Below are 27,585 nucleotides of genomic sequence, written 5' to 3'. Positions count from 1 at the left end.
ACAAATACACATTGATTGATGAATTGATGTATTTAATTTAAAAATGTAATTCTGGTGGAGTACCACCCTGATTTTCTACTGCAACCCAGCCTGCACACTTCTCTCCTCTAATGCCAACCTACTTACTGTACCTTGATCTCTTCCACCTCACTGCTGACCCCTTGCCCACATCCTGCCTCTGGCCTGGAATGCCCTCCTTCTTCATATCGGAGAGATGATCACCTTCAAAGCGTTAAACACATCTTCTCCAAGAAGCCTTCCACGACTAAGCCCTCATTTCCTCTTTGTCCACTATCTTGTGAGTTGCCCTTGCACTTGCACTCTTTTTTCACCTCTCCCTCAGCCCCACAGCACTTATGTACATATCCATAATTTATTTAAATTAATAAAAATAATTATGGAATTTGTTAAGCGCTTACTGTGTCAAGCACTGTTCTAAGCGCTGGGTTGTCGGTCTCCCCCTCTAGACTGTAAGCTCGTTGTGGTCAGGGAACATGTCTACTAACCCTGTTATATTGTACTCTCTCAAGCACTTAGTACAGTGTTCTCCACAGTGTCAAGTGAAGCTGAGGTTGGATAATGTTTCCATGAGAAGGGGGTGGACAAAGTGTTGCAGGCAGCTGATAGATTGAGGAGGATTAGGATGCAGTAGAGGCTGTTCGATTCTGCAAGGAGATCATCGGTGACATTTGAGAGAATGTTTTTGTGGAGCAAAAGAACAGAAGCTGGATTGGAAGGGGTCAAGGAGAGAACTGGAGGAGAGGAACTTTAGACAGCAAGTATAGACAAACTCACTCAAGGACTTTGGAGAGGAATGGTAGGAGGGAGATGAAGTGACAACTGAAAGGAGCCTTAGAGTCAAGGGAGGTTTTGTTAGGGGAGGGGAGAAATGAGCATGTTTGAAATCAGAGAAGAAGAAGATATTGGAGTGCAATTAGTTGAAGATGGCAGTCGGGGTGGGAAGAAAGGAGAAGGCAAATGTTTTGATAAGCTTAAAGTGTAGAGGAATCCTTACCAATTGCCAGTGGAGTAAAGTTGGTTGGCCCTGTCCTATTCAAATTCATTCTATACAGCCATGCTGAAAGATGCCCAAAATGACCAAAGATATACCTCTAGTAAACTCAACCAAATTAGTTCAAGCATCATCTGATGTCCCAGAGATAGTAATTCAAAAACTGTGGTATGCAGATGATCGTGCCCAACAGGGCCACACGCAAATGATCATAAACCACTTTACCAAGTCATCCAGGCGATATAGGCTGACAATAATTCTAAAGAAAATGAAGGTAATGAATCATCCTGCACCAGGGAAGCCATACATACAACCCAAAATTCATATGGGCAACACAGAGCTAAGCACAGTCGCAGAACTCCATTACGGAGGCAGCACACTGACCAACAAAGCAAACCTAGCTGAGAAAGGAGTAAAATGATTCACAAAGACCAGCACAACTGCTGGGAGATGGTCAGACAGAACATGATGGCAGCGGGGTTCTATGGAGCTGGAGTGCTGTCCAACCTTCCCTATTGCTGTTGGTCCCAGATCCCACCCCGGAATCTGAGCCAGTTCCTTTAGCAGTTCCATCAGTGACACTGGCAGGCCCTATACAATATCAAATGACAAGATGAGATCCCAGGCAGTGAAGTTCTATAAAAATAATAATGGTATTAAGTGCTTTCTATGTGCCAAGCACTGTACTGAATGCTGGGGTAGATACAAGCAAATCGGGTTGGACACAGTCCCTTTCCCACGTGGGGGGTCACAGTCGCAATCCACGCTTTATAGATGAGGTAACTGATGTGTAGAGAGGTGAAATGAGTTGCCCAAGGTCACACAGCAGAAAAGTGGTGGAGGCAGAATTAGAACCCATTACCTTCTGGCTACCAGGCCAATTCTCTATCCAGTATGCCATGAAGCTTCTCTAATGTAGCCTGTCTCCTAGCACTGGAGCTACACTCACCTCAATCCAGTTACTCCAGACTGTAAGCTCGCTGTGGGCAGGGAATGTTTCTGCCATCTGTTAGATGATAGAACCCTTAGTACAGTGCTCAATAAACACCATTGATTGATTGATACATGGAAGGGGATGCATGAGTAGCAAGAACCAAAGCAACTGCTGTATGGAGGGAAGAGGGAATATTTTAAAGGCAGACTAAAACAAAGCCTCAGACAGTGTGACATTCTACCTGACAATTGATGATGATAATGATGGTATTTGTTAGGACCTTATTGTGTCAAGCACTGTTCTAAAAAGCAGCATGGAGAAGCAGCGTGGCTTAGTGGAAAGAGCACAGGCTTTGGAGTCAGAGGATGTGAGTTTTAATCCCAGCTCTGCCACTTGTCTGCTATGTGACCTTGGGCAAGCTGTTTAACTTCTCTGTGCCTCAGTTCCCTCATCTGGAAAATGGGAATTAAGACTATGTGCCCCATGTGGGACAGCCTGATTACCTTGAGTCTACCCCAGTGTGTAGGACAGTATGAAGCAGTAGGGTGCCGGTCTGAAAGCCGGAGGACCCGGGTTCAAGTCCTGCCCATCCCATTAGTCTGCGGTGTGACCATGGTGAGTCACTTTACATCTCTGTACCTCAGTTTCTCCATCTGTAAAATGGGGATAATAATACCTGCCTTGTTTCCCCTACCTCAGAGGGGTGTTGGGAGGGTTTGAAATGAACTAATTAATGTGGGAGTGCTTTGCTAATAAAAGCACTATAAATTATATTGAGAAGCAGCGTGGCTTACTGGAAAGAGCACAGGCATGGGAGTCTGAGATCATGGGTTCTAATCCCGGCTCTGCCATTTGTCAGCTGTGTGACTTTGGGCAAGTCACTTAACTTCTCTATGCCTCAGTTACCTCATCTGTAAAATGGGGATTAAGACTGTGAGCCCCGTGAGGGACAATCTGATTACCGTAGCTCTACCCCAGTGCTTAGAGCAGTGCTTGGCACATAGTAAGGGCTTAACAAATACCAGTATTATTAGTAAGTGCTTAAATACCATTATTATTGTTATTATTATTACTATTATTGTTATTATTATTATTATTATTATAAGCACTGGGGTAGATACAAATTCATCAGGTTGGACACAGTCCCTGTTCCATGTAGAGGAACAAAGTGTATGGGTTGGAGTTGGCGAGCAGTGAAGTGAGGTAAGAGGGAGCAAGGTGATTGAGTTCTAGCAAGGCAAATGTGAGGAGTTTCTGTTTGCAGAGGTGGATGGGCAACCACTGGATGTTCTTGAGGAGTGGGGAAATGTGGACTGAACATTTTTGTAGAAAAACAATCTGGGCAGAAGAATGAAGTATGGACCAGAATGGAGAAAGACTGGAGGCTGAGAGGTCAGCAAGGAGGTTGATAGTAATCAAGGTGGAATAGGATAAATGCTTGGATTAACATGGCAGCAGTTTGGATGGAGAGGAAATGGAGGATTTTAGCGGTTGTGAAGTTTGAACCATCGGGATTTAGTGGTAGATTGAATATGTGGGTTAAATGAGAGAGATGAGTCAAGGATAACACCAAGGTTACAGGCCTGTGAAACAGGTAGGATAGTGGTGCTGTCTAGAGTGGTGGGAAAGTCATGGGGAGGACAGGGTGTGGGTGGAAAGATAAGGAGTTCTGTTCTGAACATGCTAGGTTTCAGGCAATGGCAGGACATGCAAGTGGAAATGTCTTGAAGGTAGGCCATTATGCAAGATTGCAGAGAAGAAGAGAGATCAGGGCTGGAGCTTTAGATTTGAGAATCATCCATATGGACATGACAGTTGAAGTCATGGGAGTGAATCAGTTCTCCAAGGGAGTGTGTGTAGGTGGAGAATAGAATGGGACCCAGAACTGAACATTGTAATACTCCCACAGGTGGAGGATGGGAGGTAGAGTAGGATCCCGTGGAAGAGACTGAGAAAGAGAGGCAGAGAGGTAGGAGGAGAACCAGGAGAGGACAGCGTCAGGTGAAGCTGAGGTTGGATAATGTTTCCAGGAAAGGGAAGGTCAACAGTGTCAAAGGTAGCTGAAAGGTCGAAGACGATAAGGTTGGAGTAGAGGCTGTTGTATTCAGCAAGAAGTAGATCATTTGTGACTTTTGAGAGAATAGTTTCTGTGGAGTGAAGGGGACAGAAGCCAGATTGGAAGGGGTCAAGGATAATCTCTCTCCCCTTCTAGATTGTAAGCTCCTTGTTGGCAGGGAACATGTCTACCAACTCTGTTGCACTGTACTCCTGCAACATTTAGTACAGTGCTCTGCACACAGTAAGCACTCAGATGATTGATTGACTAATCAATTTTGTGGTAAGCTGCGCTTCTATAAACAAGTTATCCTATTTTGTGTTTTTTGAGGGGAAGAAAGCACCACAGTAGGTCAGGAGCCTTTTCATGTATAGCTACCTGCATTTCAGAAAGCAGCATGGCCCAGAGCCTTGCATTCCTTGCAAACAGTTCCCTTTGGGTAAAGCCATCCTGCCTAGAACTCCCTCCCACTTCAGATCCATTAGACCAGCGCTCTTCCCATCTTCAAAACCCTACTAAAATTATCTCTTCCCCAGGAAGCCTTCCCTGACTAACCTCTCACTGCCCACCCCCAGCCCCCAAGTCACCTTTTTTTCCCCACTGTACTGCTCCACACATGCACTTAGTTCCATCTCCTAGGCACCTGGATATCCAGCCTTCCCCCATCTTCACAACACTTACCTACTCAGCATTATACTGTGGTGCTTCCTTTAGTTGCAGTTTATTTTGATGTTTTTCCCTCCCATTAGATTGCAAATTCCTTGAATGTTACTGTCAAGTCTGTTGTGCACTCACTAGTGTTTAGGACAGTTCTCTATGCAGAATAAGTGCTCAAGAAATACCATTGATTGATTGATATACAGCCAAACAGAGATACAGAGAAAATGCTGTAATATCCAAAAGCACAGATGGAAGGAAGAGACAGTGAGATAAGGAGAGAGAGAGAAGTGAAAAATGGAGGGAAGGAGAGAGTGAGAAGCAGCAAAGCCTAGTGGAAAGAGCCCAGGCCTGGGAGTCAGAGGTACTGGTTTGGCTCTGCCACTTGCCTGCTTTGTGACTTTGGATAAGTCACTTAACTTTTCTGTGCCTCAGTTTCTTCACCTATAAAATGGGATGAAATATCCCCTCCCCCTCAGACTTTGAGTCCCATATGGGACATGGACTGTGTTTGATCCAATCATATTTATCCCAGCACTTAGCATAGTGCTTGGTGCATATTAAGCAATGAACAAATAGCATTATTATTAACGTGGTATAGAAACAGATATGTCGGCTACGTATTTTCTCACACATTTCCAATTAAATCTCATCTGCATTGCTTTTTTTTTCAGAACCCAACTCTTCGATGTCTTGTACATTTTTACATTTTTGTAATGCATCACGGAATACCTATTTCATACTAGGTGGATTCTCACAGAGGAGAGTCTGTGTCAGGGCTAATCAGAATGAAGGTGGAAAAAAGAGAAAGCTCAGTCCTCTGGAAAAGAAAGGCAGAGATAGAAAACAGTTTATATCAGAAAGGTCAAGATGCCAGGAGCCCTTCCTCAACTCATTTTCACTGTTTATTTCTTGGGTATCAGGTCCTGCCCTCTACTAACAGAAAATGTCACCTGAAATCAGGCCTCTGGTTTAAGAAACAAGCCAGCCTATGAGGAGAAACTCCTAACCCAGCACTTCATATGAGATGTGGTCCGGGAAGTGCAGAGACTAGAAGTCTTGCTGTAGCTGGAACATTCATGGGTTTGGGGCTTTGTTGTTCTGCTGAATTACCAGAGCTCTAGTCTTGCTGTGGCTAGGCTCTTGTACTACTACAAATAATAGTATTTGTTGAGTGCTTACTATGTGTGTTCTAAGCACTGGGGTAGATGCAAGCTAATCAGGTTGGACACAGACCCAGTCCCATGTGGGGCTCCTAGTCTTAATCCCCATTTTACAGATGAGGTAACTGAAGCACAGCTATTGTAGCTTCTTCACCACTCTTCCAGCTTCCAGTCCTCTCACTCAGTCCACATCTCTGTTCTCCCTCCTGCTTTGACGGCGAGCCCCATGTAGGATCAGGACTGTGTCTGACATGATTATCCTCTATCTTCCCCAGTGCTTACTACAGTGCTTAGCACATAATAGGTGCTTAACAGATCATCATCAGTCGTATTTATTGAGCACTTACTGGATGCTGACCACTGTAATATATGCTTGGAAGAGTACAATACAACAGAATTGGTAGGTACATTCCCTGCCTTCAACAGGCTTACAGTCTAATATTATTATTATGATTATTGTTATTATTGTAATTATTATCTCTCCTTTCCTTAAAATCCTCCTCTCGTTTCCTGCATCTCTTTGCATCAGAAAAAAAACAACAAAAAACCCCTCACCATCAGCTTCAAAGCTCTCCACCACCTGACCCCTCCATATCTCCCTGCTGTCTTTACCTGCTATTCTCCAACTAGCTTTCTTCATCCCTCCCAAGCAAAAGTTGTACTTTTTTTTCTTTTTTTATGGTATTTGTTAAGTGCATACTATGTGCCAGGCACTGTACTAAGCTCTGGGGTAGGTACAAAATAACAGGGTTGGACACAGTCCCAGTCCCAAATGGGGCTCACACTATTAATCCTCATTTTACAGTTGAGGTAACTGAGGCAAAGAGAAGTGAAATGACTTGCCCACGGTCACACAGCAGACAAGTGGTGGAGCTGGGATTAGAACCCAAGGTCCTTCTGACTCCCAGGCCTGGGCTCTATCCACTTGTCCTCACTGCTTTTCTGTACTTTGCTCTTGACTCTCCCACTGCCGTCCCCTCGCTCATGCTGTTTCCCACAGCCCGTGCCCTTGAGGCCCCTTTCCTACTCTTCCTAATGTGACCAGGTTTCTAGTCATCATAGTGAAAGGGAAATGGTAAGGTGCTGAGCCAAATGCTTCTGTTTTTGTGCTGAAGTATTTCTCAATCAGGAGAGGAAGCCATTGGACACTTCCCTCCCTAACAGTTCCCTCCTTCACAGCCTAACCGAGGGAGGCCCAAGGCCTTCTTCATCCGACTTAATAGAGCTTCAGTACAAAATCACAAATGTCTAGCTGAGGATTGTGTATCCAGGGCTCAGTAAGGGTCATTCATGATGATGGACTCAGGGCTCCATGTGCAAGCAGTTGCACTCATGGACATACTCACATAAGTACACTCAAATCTAAAATAGGAATACCAAGATCTGTACACCTGAGCGCCCACCATATGACACATCAATATGCCTTTTAGCTGTGGCTGTGGCTGTGGGCACCTCTTGGAGCCTCAATCTCATTTATTTCCCTGCTCCTGCAGATGATTGTCAACCCAAGAGTCAGTCAGTCAATTGTATGTATTGAGCACTTACTGTGTGCAGAGCACGGTACTAAGCACTTGGGATAGTACAATATAACAGTATAACAGACACATTCCCTGCCCACAACAAGCTTGAAGTCTAGAGGGGGAAACAGACATTAGTATAAATAAATTACAGATATGTACATAAATGCTGTGGGGCTGGGAGGGGAGATGAGTAAAGGGAGCAAGTCAGGATGATACAGAAGGGAGTGGGAGAAAAAGAAAGGAGGGCTTAGTCAGGGAAGGCTTCTTGGAGGAGATGTGCCTTCAATAAGCCTTTGAAGAGAGGGAGAGTAAATGACTCAGATATGAGAAGAGAGGTCATTCCAGGCTAGAGGCAGGAAGTGGCCGAGGGGTTGGCAGAGGCATAGACGATATGGAGGTACAGTGAGAAGGTTAGCAGTAGAGGAGTAAAATGTGCGGGCTGGGGTACTAGCAGGGTGAGGTGAGGTAGGAGGGGTCAAGGTGATTGAGTGCTTTAAATCCACTGGTGAAGAGATTCTGTTTAATAACAGAAATTTAACTCTCTTTTCTATCCTGACCGGTATCTGTAGAAGGCAATACCCTGAGCTTCTAAGCTCCTTTGGATGGGTACATTTGTGGCTCATGATCTTTGGAGACAATAATATAATGGTATATAAGTACTTAGTATGTACCAGGTGCTGTTCTAAGCACTGAGATAGATACAAGCTAATTCATTCAATTGTATTTATTGAGCTCTAACAGTGTGCAGAGCACTGTACTAACTGGTAATCAGATTGGACACAGTCCATGTACCACTTGGGGCTCACAGTCTTAATCCCCATTTTACAGATGAAGTAAAGAGATTCAGAGAAGTGAATTGACCTGCCCAAGCTTTCACAGCAGACAAGTAGTGGAGCTGGAATTAGAACCCAGGTCCTTCTGACTCCCAGGCCCATGATCTATCCACCAGGCCATGCTGGTTCTTTTATTAATGTCTGCTCTGAATCCCTGGCTTGCATAAATGCTACTTTCCTGGTCACCCATGTTCAAATCTGCCTTACACTAAGCATAGTGTGTGTATTTTGTTTTTCCTATCTCTCTGTCAGACCCAGGGAGAAAAGTGCAGTCAAACACCTGTCGCAAGAGACGAAGAGCCTCAAAGTGGAAGTAACTTTTCCATTATAAAATTCCCTCAAGGCTGAAAATACATTTGGCCTCCTAAATAGCATACCCAGCACTATAAAGCTCTTAGCAGCTGGCTAGTATAGGATAAATAAATACGTAAACTAGAAATAGCTGATCATTTGTTTGGATAGTGATCTGTAAATGCTGCATCTGAGTTTTGAAATGTCAGCTATTTTCTACCCTCCCTAGAACAATTTAGTTTTCATCCCTGGAGATATAATACCAAACATGTATAAAACCTATTGAAAAGGGAAGTGATGTTTGGGCAAACCAAGTACTGGGGTAGATACAAGGTAATCAGGTTATCCCATATGGGGCTCACAGTCTTGATCCCCATTTTACAGATGAGGTAACTGAGGCACAGAGAAGTTAAGTGACTTGTCCAGAGTCACAAAACTGATAAATGGCGGAGCCAGGATTAGAACCCACAACTTCTGACTCCCCAGCCTGTGCTCTTTCCACTAAGCCACACATTGAATCTCAGTTTTACGGATGAGGAAGCTGAGGCCCCGAGAAGTGAAGTGATTTGCCCAGGCTCACAGCAGTGGCAGAGCTGACTCCCAGGCCCAGGCTTTTCCCACTAGGCCATGCTGCTTCTCAGATGATCTTTATTGAGCATCTACTGGCAACAATGAACTGTACTAAGCACTTGGGAAGTACAACAGGAGCCAAAGGCAAGTTTCACATTCTTGCCCATAAAGAATGTACAACATAATAGAGTAGTCATATGAAATATTTACAAATAGTGGGAATTGTATGAACAACGAACATCAAGAAATGGGAAAGAATATGCTTGCAGTATCTAGCAACCTAAAGAAATGAATTATGGGAGCATGATTTTCTTCACTATTCCCCTGTTTTAATGGTGGGACTTCCTGATGATGAGGTCTGAGTCAGTCTGGCCTTGAAGATAAACTCTGTAAATAACAATAATAATAATAATAAGCCTCTAGACAAGCTCCTTATGGGTGGGGAATATGTACTGTACTTAGTAAGCCCTCAGTGAATATAATCGATTCATTACCAGCTCTGTTGTACTCTCCCAAGTGCTTAGTACAGCGCTCTGCACACAGTAAGCCCTCAGTAAATACCATTAATAATAGCTGTGGTATCTAAATGCATCCTATGTTCCAAGCACTGTGCTAAGCCCTGGGATAGGTTCAAGATAGATCAGAAACAGTCCCTGAAAGTAACATGTGGACAAGACTGCATGTCACACTTTGGTCTTTGTAATATCCTCAACCAGAAAGGCGGTTCTCAGCAGTGCCATCTTGAAAACAAAGGGCAACTATCTGTCTCCCCCTTCTAGACTGTGAGCCAGTTGTTGGGTAGGGACCGTCTCTTTATGTTGTCAACTTGTACTTCCCAAGCACTTAGTACAGTGCTCTGCACAAAGTAAGTGCTCAATAAATACGATTGAATGAATGAATGAACTGTATAAATCTTTGCAGCTGTTTCTAAAGTGAAGCTTATTCTTTCGTATTTTGGCAGGGGAAGCATGAGTTGGACTCATTTCTCTAGAAGCAGAAGCAATTTTTAAGTATCTGAATAGAGTTTGGGTTCCCTTATGGTGATGGTAATAGAAGTAGTAGTAGTATTTTACACTTTATTAAGAGCAGAGGTGCCTTATCCTAGCAGGAGAGTTTGCATACACCGATGAAGCCTAGAGCTATGCTATATAGGCCTACCCATAATGGTAAGGTCTAAGCCAAAGCATCAGACAAAGTCAAATCACCTCTACTGGGCAGCTTGATCATTTGATCAAAGACAACAGTAGAGACTCAAGTTTTTACTGCGGGGAAGAAGGCAGTGGTAAACCACTGCAATATCTTTATCAAGAAAACTCTACAGATACACATACCGGAATTACTTTATGACAGAAATGGGATGTTCTGAAGAGGGTGGGTCCCTGGAGTCGCTATGGGTCAGAAATCATATTCGGGCAGGGTCTAAGCTGCCCTCAGAGAGTAATGTAGGTTAAGTCTCCAGGCAGCTTGTCTTTTCCAGCCCTTCCTTTCCCCTGGGAAAGTACTAAAACAAGTTCTGGTCATCATAAACTGCTGCTAGATGGAGGCATTCCCCAGAAGGGATAACTTGGGCAGGAGTGCTCTTGTATTCTCCCAAGCAAGAAGTACAGTGCTCTGCACATTATAAGTGCTCAGTAAATGCCATTGATTGTTGTTGCATTGGGAAATACCAGGGAGGCCAGTTACTAGACCTTTCCGTTTGGCAAACACATTGGATAATGCAGTTCATTACTCGCCTTCTTCACCTCATTGTCTTGAGGGAACTAATGAACTTTTTTTAATGTTATTTGTTCAGCACGTACTACGTGCCAGGCACTGTACTGAGCACTGGTATAGCTTCAAGGTAATCAGGTTGGACATAGTCCATGTCCCACCTGGGACTCACAGTCTTCATCCCTCTTAACAGATGAGGTAGCTGAGGCACAGAGAAGTCAAGCAACATGCCCAAGGTCACACAGCAGACAAGTGGTGGAGACAGGATTAGAACCCAGATCCTGGAACCTGGATCCTTCATTGTCATTATGTGTTTCTGTTTGAAGCAGCGTGGCTCAGTGGAAAGAGCACGGGATTGGGAGTCAGAGGTCATGGGTTCTAATCCCAGCTCCGCCACCTGTCTGCTGTGTGACTTTGGACAAGTCACTTGATTCTCTGTGCCTCAGTTACCTCATCTGTAAAATGGGGATTAAGACTGTGAAACCCATGTGGGACAACCTGATCATTTTGTATTCTCCCCAGCGCTTAGAACAGTGCTTTGCACATAGTAACCGCTTAACAAATGCCATCATTATTATTATTATGACTTCTAAAAATGTCTAATGTACCACACTGGGGGAGTGTAGCGTGAGATTGAATGAAATCCATTTGAACAGCACTTGGAAGAGTAGTTAATGCATTCAAAATGATTGACTCTATCTGCAACAGGCTTACTTAGGCTCGCCAGTCATTTTGGACAGAGCGTCTGATCTTGTGCCCATCAGTCAATTGTATTTTCTGAGCCCTTACTATAGGCAGAGGACTGTACTAAGCACAGGGGAGAGTATAACACAACAATAAAACAGACAGGTTCCCTGACCACAATGAGCTTAAAGTCTAGATGTGGAGATGGACATTAATATAAATGAATAAATTATGGATAAATGCATGAGGGCTGTGGACCTGGGGCGTGGGGGTGAATAAAGGGACCAACTCAAGGTGGCACAGGAAGGAGTAGGAGAAAAGGGAATGAGGGCTTAGTTAGGGAAGGTCTCTTTGAGAAGCACTTACTATGTGTAGAACACTGTAGTGAAGGCTTGGGAGAATACAATACAGTAAAGATGGTGGATGGAGTCCCCTGCCCTCAGTGAGGTTACAGTAATAGAGGGGATGTATTGTAGAAATAATGCAAGAATGGAGATGCAGAAAAATTATATAGCAATTGATCAATCAATGATATTTAGTAGAAGCAGTAGGATAGAGCATGGACCAGGGAGTCAGAAATAACTGGATTCTAGTCCCAGGTCTGTGGCTTATGTGCTGTGTGACTTTGAGTAAGTCACTTTACTTCTCTGGGCCTCAGTTACCTCATCTGTAAAATGGAGATTAAGACTGTGAGCCCCATGTGGGACGTGGACTGTGTCCAACCTGATTATTGTGTATCTACCTCAGTGCTTAGATCCGTGGCTGGCACATACTAAGCGCTTAACAATTACCATATAAAACCCATATTTACTTTGTCCAAATAACCGTTGACTTTGAATGTTTGACTTTACCCTCATTGGCCTGGGTAAGGTGTCTTATGTGCTCCCAAAACATGAACTTTGCTGCCATTGGGAAATTAATTTTTAAAACAATTTTGAAGTTTCCATTCCTTCCCTAATTGGAATTCTCAGTAGCCCCTTGATTTGAAATTGAAAACAAAAATCCTTTCTGTTCTCTCAGAGGTTTCCAGAACATGCGTGGTTATTATTTCATTTCAAAAGAAAGTGTTGAGACGAAATAGTGAGCACTGGATGTGGGATAAATCTTGGCAGCAATTTTAAGGGATGTCCTGGCAGAACATCTGGACAAAACAAATTTTAATTATAGATCCCTCACATGGATTCAAGGAGGAGGAGCCATGTCTAAGGCTACCGATGGGATTTTTGGAAGCTGTTACTACCACGAGAAACTCAGTGGTTGTAGCATTCTTAAATTTCACAGAGAAGTTGGTGTGGTTCCACCATGAGGATTAATTGGAAAGCTGGAGAACTGTGGAACAGAGGTGAAAATCAGTAGCCCTTTCCTTCGTATTTTCGAGAATGTGACTGTGTAGCGTTAATTCTTACGAAAATGATAAATGAAAGAAAATCTATTAAATACTTTGAGCTCTAAAATGCTATTCAAATCCAGCAGAGTGTACATTTGTAGGAATTTTAGGAATAATTTTTCAGGCATTTTTACTGTTGGGTATGAGTTTTTCTTCAAAGTGATTTTGGAAGTTTCAACCAAGTAAGAACTATAAAACTCGGATTTGACAATATATTACAGAACCCAGATCACGTTTTATGACAGAAATGTGGAAAGGCAAGCATATTAGCATGCATTAAAACAATTTCAAGAGAACCTCAGGGGAACTTCAAAATAAAACCTCGGTTCCTTGGAAAATAAATAAAATCTTGAACAAGCCATATTCTTTAATAATTGATTTCTTTAGTATTTTACTCTCCCCTCAAGAAAATGTGCCTTTTTTCCCCTAGCTTTCCACAGGGATTCTATTTTAATGTATTCACTATTTTATCCAAGTTAAACATTTCTTAGTGTTTTTATTATTGGATTTAATCTGCTTTCCAGAATCATAGCTATACTAACTCTTACATTAATTTTGTTTCATTTGATGGTGAGTTTCTTAAAAGAAAAGGAAGACTGGAAGGCTATTAGACTACCTTCCAGCTTGGATTTTAAAGAAGTTATTTCTATAAATTTTATTTTACAGAGAATTTGACTTCTTTAAGTGTAATCTTAACAGTTCATTCCAAGGTAGATTGTATATTTTAAAGCTTTTGTCAAAGTCTTTGGGAGATACAATGTCATTATAATTTTCTACAAATTAGCCCAATCAATAGAACTACTGGTTCTGAACCCAGAAATGCCCTTTATTAACAATCACATTTAAGTTTAATATTGTTGCCAAGAAAGCAGCCAAATATTTGACTTTTTCAGGATTTTGATTGTGAAAGGCAATATTTATAAGAATCAATGTACGCTTCATTTTCTTTAAGTAGATTGAATACAGACTGATTGAAAATTTCAAGAAGCTGTACCAAGCTTACTTTTTCATACTTAATGCCTGCAGTTATAAATTACATCATGATTATTCCTACTGTGACTTACATAGAAAAGTAAAACTTGAAAAGGAACAGGTTCTTCTGTAGCTTGTCAACCGAGAATCTCCTCATATCAGGAGTTGTGTTACTTCTGTTATTATTTCCCCCAAGAGTGCATGGACTTGCCCTCTTCAAAGATTAAGAAACAAATAATTTAGGTAAAAAGGCAAAGACTTTATAAGAAAGCCAGTGAAGTTGCTGAAGATTATTCTGAACAAGAATATGTGACTGAAAAAGTAGTAGCAATGCCAAATGGAAAACGCTTAAGTGGGGAGAGTTTGTGAAGGTCTGTACCTGCATATCCATCTCTACACTTTGAGAAACGCAGACTCATTAAAGTACTGCATATGATTATTTATAAAGCATGTGTCTCCATCTCTTGATTTATTTTCTCTAGCCCAGTGTTTCCAAAATGACAATCTTGCTGTCCAGAGGAATTATATGGAAAGAAGTTGTAAAGCTCTGGTTGTGGTGGTTACAACCCAGCCTGCACATTTCACCTATTGCTAACCTACTCACTGTACCTCATCTCTTCTGTCTCGTCGCTGACCTCACGCCCACATCCTGCCTTTGACCTGGAACATCCTCCCTCCTCAGATCCAACGGACAATCTCTCTCCCCCACTTCAAAGCCTTATTGAAGGCACATTTCCTTCAAGGCACCTTCCCTGACTAAGCCCTCTTTTCCTTTTCTTCAACTCCCTGCTGCATTGCCCTGACTTGCTCCCTTATTCATCTCTCTTTCCAAGGCCCACATCACTTATGTACATATCTTGGGTAAGTTTACTTCATTTCTCTGTGACTCATTTACCTCATCTGTAAAATGGGGGTTGAGACTGTGACCCCATGTGGGATAGGGACTGTGTCCAACCCAATTTGCTTGTACCCACCCCAGCACTTAGTTCCGTGCCTGGCACATAGTAAATGCTTAACAAATACCTTAATTAATTAATTATATTAATGTCTATTTCCCCCTCTAGACTGTAAGCTCATCATAGGCAGGGAATGTGTCTGTTCATTTTTATAGTGTACTCTCCCAAGCGGTTAGCACAGTGCTATACACATAGTAAGCACCTCATAAATACAGTTCACTCACTGACTGACTGGGTATGGTGGTGGTGGTTGTGCTAATGGTTTGGCAGCCCTGTTCCTAGCAAAACTTTATTCCCTTCTCATGATCACCACAATTATTGTCATCTTCTTTTCTTTTAGTGGCACTCTGCTTCCCCACATGTCCCATGCTAGGTGCCCACTTGTTGAGCATAGAGGGCAGAGGCAGCAATTAAGCAGGGTTGGGGAATGGCAAGCAGACCTCCATGAACCAGTGAGTCAAATGTAGGTCAAAATGACTTAATTGAGGGGTCTTCGGTCACCCCTCTCCCTTCCCCTTTTTTTATGGTGTTTGTTAACCACCTACTATATAACAGGCACTATATAAAGCGCTAGGGTAGATACAAGCTAATGAGGTTGGAATCAGTGTTTGTCCCACCTGGGGCTCACAATCTTAAACCCCATTTTACAGATGAGGAAACTGAGGCACAGAGAAGTTAAGTGACTGGTCCAGTGTCACACAGCAGGTAAGGTGCAGTGCCAGGATTCCAACCCAGTTCCTTCTGACTCCCAGGCCCGTGGTGTATCCAGTAGGCAACACTGCTTCCCTTGGGAACTTTTACCTCATCACACTTCTGCTCAGATGGCATTATAGCAGACCTGAGATGAGTGAGATCAGATATCCAACCCAAATCAATATGGAGATAAAACCAATAGTTTTGCCCCCATAGCTGGAAATCTGTAGGCAAAAGCATGAAAGATGCCACTCCCTCCCACTCTCTCTTCTTTACATGGTTCCATGTGGGACAGGGACTATGTCCAACATGATAAACTTGTACCTACCCCAATGCTTAGAACAGTGCTTAACATATTAGTAAGTGCTTAACAAATATCATGACAAAGAAACCCTCTGCCACTCCCCCACACCTTTCATTTTTCACTGGAGGTTCTTGGGAAGCATGAGGTCAGAAGCTCTTTGAGAAGGTGCCCACATGACCAAAAATCAGACAACTGTTGCTTTAGGTAATGAAGTAGTATTGGAATGTAGGGTTGGGTGCTCAACACCAATTATGTTGAACAGTCAAGGACCTTTTAATGTTGCACACATCACCATCCACAAGTAGTTTTGGGCCTTATTCTCCCATTGGGGATAGGGAATATAGCTGGCACAGAGTCCACGGGTGAGAAACAAAGCATTACAAGAGAGCTGACAAAAAAATGAAAAATGAGTATTTAGTATGTTCAGTTTTCAGGAGAAGCAGCATGGGCCTAGTGGAAAGAGCCTAGGCCTAGGAGTCAGAGGAGCTCTGTTCTAATCCTGGCTCCACCTGTTACTTGCTGTGTGACACTGGGCAAGTCATTTGGCTTCTCTGTGCCTCAGTTTCCTCACTGTAAAATGGGGATTAAATACCTGTTTTCCTTCCTTAACTGTGAGGTCCAAGCGGGACAGCGACTGTGTCCAACCTAATTACCCCACTGTTTAGAACAGTGTTTGACACATAGTAAGCACTTAACAAATACCATAAAATTATATATTATAACATATTAACTTCTGCCTCCCCTTCTAGACTGTAAGCTTGTTTTGGGCAGGGACCGTGTCTCCCAATTACATGGTATAGTGCTATGCACATAGTTATCTCTCAATAAATGCCATTGATGTGATCATGATGATGATGGGTAAAGCCCATGAAGTTGAAGGGATTGTCAGTCACATATCAGTCTTCTTAATCACAGCTGCACACACTAATAGATTCTGACTGTCAGTAGTGTCATCTTCAATCCTGAAGGACAGTTGTATAAATTGAGAGCCCACTGGGAACACCGCACTGACCTTTATTTTTGTGTGTGTATGTGTGAGTGAGTGACAGAGAAAGAGAGGGAGAGATTGAGGGTGTGTGTATGTGTGTGTGTGTTTGTCTTTGTTATAACAATTTGAGATTGACCCTGTTGACATTTCTTCTATGTACAATGCTGATTTAAAAGAACATTGCTTGATCTTTGCCATGCCAAGGACTGCTTTGGATGCATTCCATCAGTCACAGACCAACAAGTGGGTTGAGCATTTTATTTTTGGTAAGGACAAATACTCTCAGTTTTTGATTAAACAGCAAAGGACTCTGAGGGGTAAGATACGTCAGTGATACGTCTTATGGAAATTGTTTTTGCTTTTAAATACCATTTATTTCATAAGAATCATTAGATGAGAGGCAGAGCTACTTTCCCACATAGTAATGAAATCCAGGTTTCCCATCCGAGATGCTTAAGCTATTCATTCTGACAGATTTTTTTCTCCCTAGGGTTTTTGGTTCTGTTTGTTTCGTTTTAGTGATTGATAACAGTATCTAGTCAATGGGCCAAAGTGAAGATATTTAAAATAGATGTCTGCATTGATTCCAACATACTGGAATTTCAGTCTTGAAATGATTATAATTTTTTATTTAGTAATGATTATTTGCACTTTCGATTGGTTTTTGGTCACTTATTAATAAGGAAGCAGTCCTCGTCCCGCAGAAAACAAAATGGAACATGTTCTGTCATGAATCTTCCATATTATGACACCCAGCTGCTAAAACATTTTTTTCAAGTTCAGGGATAGAAATGAAACACACACATATACAAAAATGGACAAAAAAATGAGAATTGGTAAATGTCAAAGGCAAGATTTTTGTAGAGTTGGAGTAGGCCTCAGAGAATTCTAGCTGAAGTACATACACTAACCATTGTCCATACTGTTTTTTATTCCCAAATACAGAGTGAGATGACAACTTTTTTTAATGATAGTTAAGTGCTTACTAGGTGTCAAGCACTGTTCTAAGCACTGGGATAAATTCAATTTAATCAGGTAGGGCACACTCCTTGTCCCACAAGGGGCTCAGAGTCAGATAGGAAGGATAACAGGTATGGAATCCCCCACATCACAGTCGAGGAAACTGATGCACAGAGAAGTTAAGTGATTTGCCCAAGTTCACACAGCAGGCAAGTGGTGGAGCCAGAATTAGAACCCAGGTCCTTCTGATTCCCAGGTCTGTGCTTTATCTGCTAGGCCATCCTGCTTCCCCTTGTATATCTGTGTGTTTTATTTCTATCCCTGAAATTTTTAAAACAAAAATTTCTAGCAAATGGGTGTCATAATATGGAATATTCATGTAAGAACATTTTACATTTTGTTTTCTATGTGAAGATGAGTTTTCCTAAATTACTCTTATTTTTTTCTTTCAATTTGATGACGTTTTCGTGAAGAGCAGAACTATTTACTGATAGTGGGAGCAGCTAAAGAATGCAAAGATGAATAAATGAATAATTAATGAAAAAGTAGAGTATATAAATTGCCATATGCCTGAAGGCTAGGTTTATTTTTATATAAATGTTACATTTGCTGGATGTGGTGACTTGATCTGGGGTGGGGGAGAATTGATCAGATAAGGCTTCCTGCAGTAGGGGGAATTTCTGGAGGGCTTTGAAACTAGAGACAGCTGTAGTCTGGTGGATTTGAAGTGGCAGAGAGTTTTAGTCAGGGAGAATGGTAGAGCATGGGCCTGGGAGTCAGAGGATCTTGGTTCTAATTCCAGCTCCACCACTGTCTGCTGTTACCTTGGGCAAGTCTCTTACCTTCTCTGTACCTCTTGTTTCCTTATCTGTAATACTGGGGTTCAATACCTGTTTTCCCTCTTACTTTGATGGTGAGTCCCATGTGGGACCGGAACTGTTTCCAACCTGATTATCTTGCATCCACTCCAATACTTGGTACAATGTTTGGCGCATAGTAAGTGCTTAACAAGTACCATTAAAAAAGAACAATAGGCTGGAGCTAAGTAAGGCACAAATAGGGTTAACTTAGGAAGAGCGATGGGTGCAAGCTGGAAGAGACCAGATGTGAAGAAAAGAGAGAATTGGTTTAGAACCATGAAACCAATGATTAAATTTTTCCTTGGGAAAATAGAAGCCATTAGTTGTTTTTGAGGTAGGGAGATTTATATTATATACAAACTCTTATTTGTAGGATTTTCAAATTGAAAGGTATAGATCAAAACTGGGGAATTGTATCTATAGTGTTCAGAAATCTGAAGTCCTTTTCCAGTTGCTTGATCTTGGTTGTCAGTTGCATTATTTCCTGTGTATATTTTTAGCCCTGTCACAGCAAACTCGGTGAGAGTTTTCATTAGCTCAGTTTTCCTCTAAAGCACAGTGATTATTGTTAGAGAGGGTTCTGTAAATTCCTGATCCCTTTCCCAGAGTCCTTGCAAAATGCCCTTTGAGCTTTAGTTTTTTGGTGCAGTAATTGAAAGTGGAATGTATATTTTGTGTTGTCATTTTGGGGATATGGGATTCTGTGGCAGAGAGAAGAATCTTTAACAAAAGAAAGAACTCAGGATCTTGGATTTAAAAAAAAATCTCTAAAATTCAGGATTTTAATTATTTCAGTTTTATCTTCCTTCTCTATACCCTTTGTTGCAAATTATAGAAGTTTTATTCCAAAATGTATAGGCAGCAACAAAAGACTGAAACTTAAAAGTGCCAGAGGTTTTTATGATTTTTTTTTATTAAAGCACAAGGCCTTAAAACCTTGTCTTGTCTTAGGCTGTCAAGTCGTTTCCGACCCATAGCAACTCCATGGATACATGGACACATCTCTCCCAGAACACCCCACCTCCACCTGCCATCATTCTGGTAGTGTATTCTTAGAATTTTCATGGTAAAAGTACAGAAATGGTTTACCATTGCCTCCTTCTGCGCAGTAAACTTGAGTCTCTGTCTCTCTTTAAACCTATAGGTGTCAAATCTACAGGTGATGTTAGAATGATAGACTTTTCCTTAAATTTTTCCCAGCCATCCAGTTTGTACATTCAGTCAATTCAGTTTATTTTTTCCTCCCACAACATTTCATTAGCTTTTATGAATTTCATTTCCCTGTTAATTATCCGCACAAGAGACATAATTCTCAGGAGGGAGAGGAAATTTCTCAGTGTCATCTTGGAGTCTCTAAGGGAACTTCAGCAAGCAAGTGGATTTTTTTCTTTGAAGGAAGTTCAGAAAGAATTACATAGTTTGTAACATCCAAAAACACACCCTTAGTTTTCTTAGTGTCTCCTGGGGGCTTCTGTCGTTCATTTGTGACTATAGCAGTGGGTTTAGTTAGTTGGGGGTCAGTTAGTTGGGGGTCAGGGAGTGTTCTGGCAAAGCCAAACATTAAGGAAAACACCCAGCAGTATTCAGCTTGTCTGACGCAGTACATATAGTCATAGACTTCATTTCCACCTAGTGGAATGCCATTTCCCAACAGGCCTGCCGTTGCTGGATTCAAATTTCCTAATGCTCTGACAAGTATTCTAGCCAAAGGCATAGTGAAAACACACAGTATTGCTGGATTGGGCTAATAATTATAATAATTGTAGTATTTGTTAAGTGCTCACTGTGTGCCAGATACTATACTAAGTGCTGGAGTAGGTAATTGGGTTGGAGACAGTCCCTGTCCCACATAGGGCTAGTGATTTGCCCAAGGTCACAAAGCAGACTAGTGGCGGAGCTGGGACTAGAACCCAGGTCCTCTGATTCCCAAACTCATGCTCTATTCATTAAGCCATGCTTCTTCAGCATCCCATATTTCCAGCATATTGTGACTTCAGTGAAAGAAAAGATGTCCACCGAACTGTGCAGGTCTCCAGTTATTCCTGCTGAGTGATTCTTGGTTGATCAGGTTGCTCTAATCACCTGATAGCATTTTAGAAAAGACAGATGGTTAGGGAATATTCTTACCTTGTAAGCAGTGGCTATTTATATTTCTGCCTGCTGAATCAAGCGCTTAACAAATGCCATTATTATTATTATTATTATTATTATTATTATTAATCACCTCTTCTTCCTTCTACCTCTATTTGAAACACATCTTATCCCTGTACGCATCAAGCAGAAACTCCTCACTCTCAGCTTCAAGGCTCTCCCTCACCTCACCCCCTCCTACCTCACCTCCCTTCTCTCCTTCTACAGCCCAGCCCGCACCCTCCACTCCTCTGCTGCTAACCTCCTCACTGTACCTCATTCTCATCTGTCCCTCCGTCAACCCCCGACCCACATCCTCCCCCTGGCTTGGAATGCCCTCCCTCCACACATCCACCAAGCTAGCTCTCTTCCTCCCTTCAAAGCCCTACTGAGAACTCACCTCCACCAGGAGGCCTTCCCAGACTGAGCCCCCTTTTCCCTCTCCTCCCCATCCCCCCGCCCTACCTCCTTCCCCTCCCCACAGCACCTGTATATATGTTTGTACAGATTTATTACTCTGTTTATTTTACTTGTACATATTTACTATTCTATTTATTTTGTTGGTAATGTGCATCTAGCTTTATTTGTATTTATTCTGATGACACCTGTCCACATGTTTTGTTTTGTTGTTTGTCTCCCCTTCTAGACTGTGAGCCCGGTGTTGGGTAGGGACCGTCTCTATATGTTGCCAACTTGTACTGCCCAAGCAGTTAGTACAGTGCTCTGCACACTGTAAGCGTTCAATAAATACGATTGAATGATTGAATGAATGTAAACTCCCCTCTAGACTGTAAACTCACTGTGGGCAGGGAACACGTTTACCAATCTGTTAGTAAAGTGCTCTGCACACAGTAAGTGCTCAATAAATACCACTGATTGATTGATTGATTGAATCCTTCTCTTTCATCTTCAAGATGGAGAGTAAGGAGACATCCCTGAAGTCATGGCATTTCTTCAGGAATCATTAAACTATTAAATCCTCTCCTTACATATAGATTGCTGCCAGATTGCCAATACAGTCTATTTCTATTTTAATGGCTTCAACTGCAGGAGAGCCTTCCACAAATGTTGGAGTTGTTGCCAAGTTTTAGCTTGTTCTACCTTACCTTATGGGGCTTCGTCCTTGATGGTGGAGGGTGGTTCAGCTCACTGAAATATATCTTTGCCAATTCAGCAGTGGTCCTCTTCACTTGGGGTGAGAGAAGACCTTCATCGACTGGGGTGCTGGTCAAAGATGCTGAGGTAATGTGTCCAAACCATAAAGCTTCTTCATCATCAGTGGTATTTATTTGGCATTTACTGCATGCAGAGTGCTGTACTAAGTGCTTGAGCACCGTACTAAGTGCTTCTTCTCTGATGTTTGCAGGTGGTTGGCTGAAAGGCAGCCAGCACTGCTCTGGATTCTTATTATTGTTATTTAATGGTATTTTTTAGTTCTTACTATGGGCTAGGCACTATACTAACAGCTGGGGCAGATGTTTCTGAATTGTACTTCCCAAGTGCTTAGTACAGTGCTCTGCACACAGTAAGCGCTCAATAAATACAATTGAATCAATGAATGAATACAATTCAATCAGGTTGGACACAGTCCAGATCCCACATGGGGCTCACAGTCTTAATCCTCATTTTACAAATGAGTAACTGAGTCACAGAGAAGTGAACAAGCTTACATCCTACATCCCCACTCCTGTTGCCCTACACCAAGCTGATACATCAGTTTCTTTAGTCTCCCTTCAGTTGACTGCAGTACCACTGTATTTGTCTCTGCTCAGTTGTCTTTTTAAAGCATTTGTTCTGTGTTCTTAGCTTGGGTGTGTCCCATTTCTGTTTACCGTACAGCACTGTTTGTTCACCCTACTAATCATCCATCTCCTCAAATGACCTTTCTAGCAAAACTCGGCTGTGATAAGCATTGCCGTTACTGTGGTGAACTCACAGTATTGAGGAATCTCACCATTGGTGAACCTGCTTTGCCATTTGATGTTGTAAATGGCTCTTAGATTCTGCTTATGAAACTGCTTGGGAAGGCAGTTAAAGATGCCTTCTGTGGCAGATCAAGGTCTTACCTCTGTAGAAAAAGTTGATATTTCTATAGCCCAGTGGAGCTCAAATAGGTGTTCTATTAAGATGTAGTTTTCTCTAAAGGTGAAGTGAATTATTTAGAGTTTTTAGTTTACTTCCATTTGTAGTTTGAGTTTACGACTCTTGTTAATTTCATGCATATTGCATCTAGGTGATTAAGAAACAGTCTCGTGACTTGAGCAATCCAGTACCTTTAAATATGTGGATTAGTTTAGTTCAGGGAATCATTTTTATGTACATTAACTTGTAAAATAGAAATGTGTTTTTATTGTTTTTAATCAGTTAAGGTTCTCCTCACCACTATTTCCAGGGTTCAAATATTCTGCTTTTATACAGAGCTGAACGTCTCAAATTATGAAAGACAACCCCAGCAATTAGAACAGTGCCGGGCACATAATGTGTTAACAAATATCATTAAAAAAGGCATTAAAATGGAAGTTGTCTGAAATGAATAAAACAGTGCACTAAGCATAGTAGGAGATGTGTCTTCATTGGGCTTAATGACATTTAGCCCCTAAATTGTAGGTAGATATCCTAAGAGCCTGTTTGTTTCCTGCCTGATCAGTGATATTATTCCTATAATAATAATGATGGCATTTATTAAGCACTTACTATGTGCAAAGCACTGTTCTAAGTGCTGGGGAGGTTACAAGGTGATCAGGTTGTCCCACGGGGGGTTCATTGTCTTAATCCCCATTTTACAGATGAGGTAACTGAGGCACAGAGAAGTTAAGTGACTTGCTCAAAGTCACACAGCTGTATTCCTTATTCCCATTTAGATCTTAACAAGGTTGGATACTTCTGTCCTTGGAGGAATTCAGAGCTCTTTTGATGCAGAGAGGTTGGACACTGGATTTAACTCAGTCATCTAGACTGTAGGCTAGACTCTAAGCTCCTTGTGGACAGCGAGTGTCTACCAACACTGTTGTACAAACTCTCCCAACCAGTTAGTTAAATACTTTGCATATAATGCTCAATAACTACAACTGCTTGATTCCTTGATCATCTCTCTGCTAGAGAGTAATTTAGGATTGAGTCCTACTTAGTGGTGTGTCTGGGTCAACACTGCTTGAGTGTATTCAGGTGCTCTGGAACTCAAGGGTACCCTTGGGAAATTGGTACCTTGAGTGTTTTCAGGTTCCAGTGGAGATTTTCAGTAAGACTTTAAGGAGATGGTTGTGATTACTATGGCTTCAAACTCTTAGTAAGGTTTTAGTGGTTTTAATGAGCAGTCTATTGAGAAAAATCCTTCTGGATCAGAAAGAAATCTGATGGCTTGACTTTATAGAGTGGCAAATTGACCTGGTAAAATCTAAATCCACTTTGAGCAAGCTGCTCACTTTTTTTTTAAGTGCTTACCCCAGGTACTGTTCCAAGCACTGGGGTAAGTACACGCTAATCAAGTTGGATCTAATCAAGTCCACATGGGACTCGCAGTCTTAATCCCCATTTTATAGAAGAGGTAATTGAGGCACAGAGAAGTTAAGTGACCTGCCCGAGGTCACACAGCAGACAAATGGTGGAGCCTGGATTAGAGCCCAGGCCAATGTTCAATCCCCTAGGTCATGAGGTTCTCAAGAAAAGTTACTTGGGTTCCCAGGATAAAGAATAAACTGTGGATCTGGGGCCATTTTCCCAGGTCCACCACATCTTCCCAAACCAAATTCATTCCAAATCAAAATTAATGCCCTGTAGCCTGAGACATAAAGTGCTGTGTGTTACTGGCACCTTTCAGATTTACTGATAGAATGTTTGTTACACGTTTTTAGGTGTGAATCAAGACACAAGGTGGCACAGTGGATAGCGCATGAGCCTGGGAGTTAGAAGGACCCAGATTCTAATCCCAGATCCTCCACTTATCTGCTGTATGACTTTGGACAAGTCACTTCACTTCTCTATGCCTCAGTTCCCTCATCTGTAAAGTGGGGATTAAGACTGTGAGGCTCATGTGGGACATGGACTGTACCTATCCTCATTATTTTGTATCTATCCCAGTGCTTTGAACAGTGCCTAACATAGTAAGTGCTTAACAAATACCATAAAATTTGGAACATTGTGCAGTAATGAAATGATGCATTAATTTTCTTTCACTTGTTACTCATGCAGTAAGTTCTTGTGAAGTTTTTAAACAATCTGAGGCTTGTTCCTTGGATGCGGACTCCATATTATTCGGAGATACTTCCTGCCACATTGAGGATGCTCAAGAAATGTTAGCATTGCATTCTCCAGTACTTATAATGGTTTTTGTTTGTTTTAAGCCAATGGTAAGGGGATGCCTATTCAGTTATGCCTGCTTGTGTTTTTAAGTCTGATTTCCAAATCATTTTAGTCTTCATTTCTAGCCCTTCACAGGATTCTGTACACTGCGGTTACTTCTCTGGAGCAGTGTTCTGTATGCTTTCATGTTCCTCTTACTGCCGGTGTTCTGATTTTCTTTCTTTGGGAAGTTTCTGAACAGTTTTAAAAAAACGTTCAGGTCATGTTTCCCCACTCCTCAAGAAACTCAAGCAGTTGTCCATCCACCTCCGCATCAAACAGAAACTGTTCATTAATGGCTTCAAATCACTCAATCACCTTGCCCCCTCCTGCCTTGCCTTGCTACTCTCCTACTACAACCCAGCCCATGCACTTCGCTCCTCCAATGCTAACCTTATCACTGTACCTTGATCTCGTCTGTCTTGCTGCCAACCTCTTGCCCACATCCTGTTTTTGGCCTGGAACTCCCTCTTCCCTCATATCCAATGTACAATTATTCCCCCCGCTTTCAAAGCCTTGTTAAAGACACACCTCCTTCAGGAGGTCTTCTCTGACTAGGCCCTCCTTTCCTCTTCTCCCACTCCCTTCTGCATTGCCCTGTCGTGCTTCCGTTATTTATATTGATGTCTGTCCCTCCCTCTAGTCTGTAAGCTCGTTGTAGGCAGGAAATGTCTGTTTATTGTTGTCCTCTCCCAAGTGCTTCCTACAGTTCTCTGCACACAGTAAGTGCTCACTAAATATGATTGACTGACTGACCAACTGACTGATAGACTATATCATTTATTGTAATTAGCTCTGGACCTGCTGAAGCTGGGATGTAGCACTTGCCGAATGCCCTTTTCCCATTTTTTGTGGCCAATTTAAGGTCATCAGTGGCAACTGGAGCCCAGAAACTCTGCCTACCACCTAGGACTCATTGTAGTTGGAACATAGCTATGAGAATAAATCTTCCAGCACTGCTGGTGTAAGAGTCATAGAAGACATGGCAGATTCAAAATCAGAAACCCCCATGCTTGTAGAGTGTAGTATTATGGGCATTTCAGGTTGTACCCAGCCTTGAAAACTTGGTCCAAAAAGTGTACAACCCTCTATAGATTTTGAAGGTAGGGATGCACACCTTTGTTTTGGAGAGTCCAAGAAGCAGCTGGAAATAAAGGATTGTTGCGCTACTGAAACGTGATAAAAATTTTAGTTCTGGAGTACCACTCGATTGTTTTTTCCTCAGTGTGAGTAGAACTCAATGTACTTTGAAATACTTGCTCTTTTTTTGTTTCAGTCATATTTATTGAGCATTTACTGTGGGCAGAGCACTGTACTTAGCATTTGAGAGAGTTGTTGCCAACTTGTACTTCCCAAGCACTTAGTACAGTTCTCTTCACACAGTAAGCACTCAATAAATACGACTGAATGAATGAATGAATGAATACAATAAAACAAGTACTGATTTTTTTTTTAATTGGTATTTTGTTAAGCACCTACTATGCGCTAGGCACAGTACTAGGTACTGGGGTAGATACAAGATAATCAGGTTGGACAAGGTATGGGGCTTGCAGTCTTAATCCCCATTCAAATGAGGGAACTGAGGCACAGAGAAGTGAAGTGACTTGCCTGAGGTCACACAGCAGACAAGTGGTGGAGCAGGGATTGGAACCAAGGTCCTTCTGACTTCCAGGCCTGTGCTCCATCCACTAGACCGCACTGCTTCTTTGATCGCAGTTTTATTCTCATTGATGGAGTCCAATTCCTATGCCCACCACCCACCAGAATGTGTAGTGGCAGGCAGCACTCACACCTTCTTGCTTAAGCAGTATACAGAGCCCGTTTTCCTTCTTCCTCCTATCTGAAAATTGTTTTAGTGTCTATCCTGCTAGATTGTAAGATGGATGAGGGCAGGGATCTTGGCTCTATTTATTCTATTGTACTCTCCCAAGTGCTTAGTATTCTTCACACAGTAGGCACTTAATAAATGCTATGTACTATTTACTTATAAATACTATGTACTGTTTACTTCCTACTCAGGCAGAAATGACTTCCAGTCAAAAGAATAGAGTTTGTGTCATCTGCATAAATCCTTGCATTTCTCCTCTAAAACAGAGCCCGATTCCTTATGCAGAATTTGTTAACCTCTTTGGCATAGGTTAAATCCCAAATATTGAAAATTGTTTCTACCTTTCTGAGTGCACATTTGCATTTCTTAGCCTTTTGTCCCTTTTGAATGTCACTGCACTGAAGCAGGCAAGGTTGTATCTTCACCCAAAGAGGAAAATCCTGTGTCCATTTGAAGGTAGTCTACACTGACGTCTTTTTATAACTTAGTGTGGAGGAAGGGTGGTGGTAGTCCATAGATTTATGACTCATATATGTTCAGAATTTGAGATCTGTGCACTATATATAGAAAGAGATACATGCACATTTCAAAATGACTCTATAAACAGAATAACTTTCCTTCTCTCTGCAGCTTCCTTGCCAAGTAATTCCATAGGGTAGAAATGCTTTGGCAGTGATGTATTGTAGCAAGGGGTGGGATTTTCCATGAGAATACCCCACAAAGCTCAGGGAGCATGAAT

General features: G+C 42.0%; 1 protein-coding gene across 8 annotated transcripts in view; it reads left to right on the top strand.

The window, feature by feature from the left end:
• The window catches only part of ZDHHC14 (zinc finger DHHC-type palmitoyltransferase 14), a 309,503-nt gene that overhangs the window by 145,248 nt on the left and 136,670 nt on the right, over positions 1-27,585 (top strand). Inside the window, exon 1 of one of the 8 annotated variants that reach the window (XM_038740364.1) lies at positions 25,736-25,740. The exons of the other annotated variants lie outside the window; for them this stretch is intronic. The gene's annotated coding sequence lies outside the window, so the exon portion shown is untranslated. Of the gene's footprint in view, positions 1-25,735; positions 25,741-27,585 lie in introns of those variants that run through there. 8 annotated transcript variants of the gene reach the window in all.

The sequence above is a fragment of the Tachyglossus aculeatus genome, chromosome 2 (genome assembly GCF_015852505.1).
Source record: "Tachyglossus aculeatus isolate mTacAcu1 chromosome 2, mTacAcu1.pri, whole genome shotgun sequence".
NCBI lineage: Eukaryota > Metazoa > Chordata > Mammalia > Monotremata > Tachyglossidae > Tachyglossus > Tachyglossus aculeatus.
Note: the sequence above shows the minus strand (reverse complement) of the source record. Positions and strands in the feature narration are given on the sequence as shown.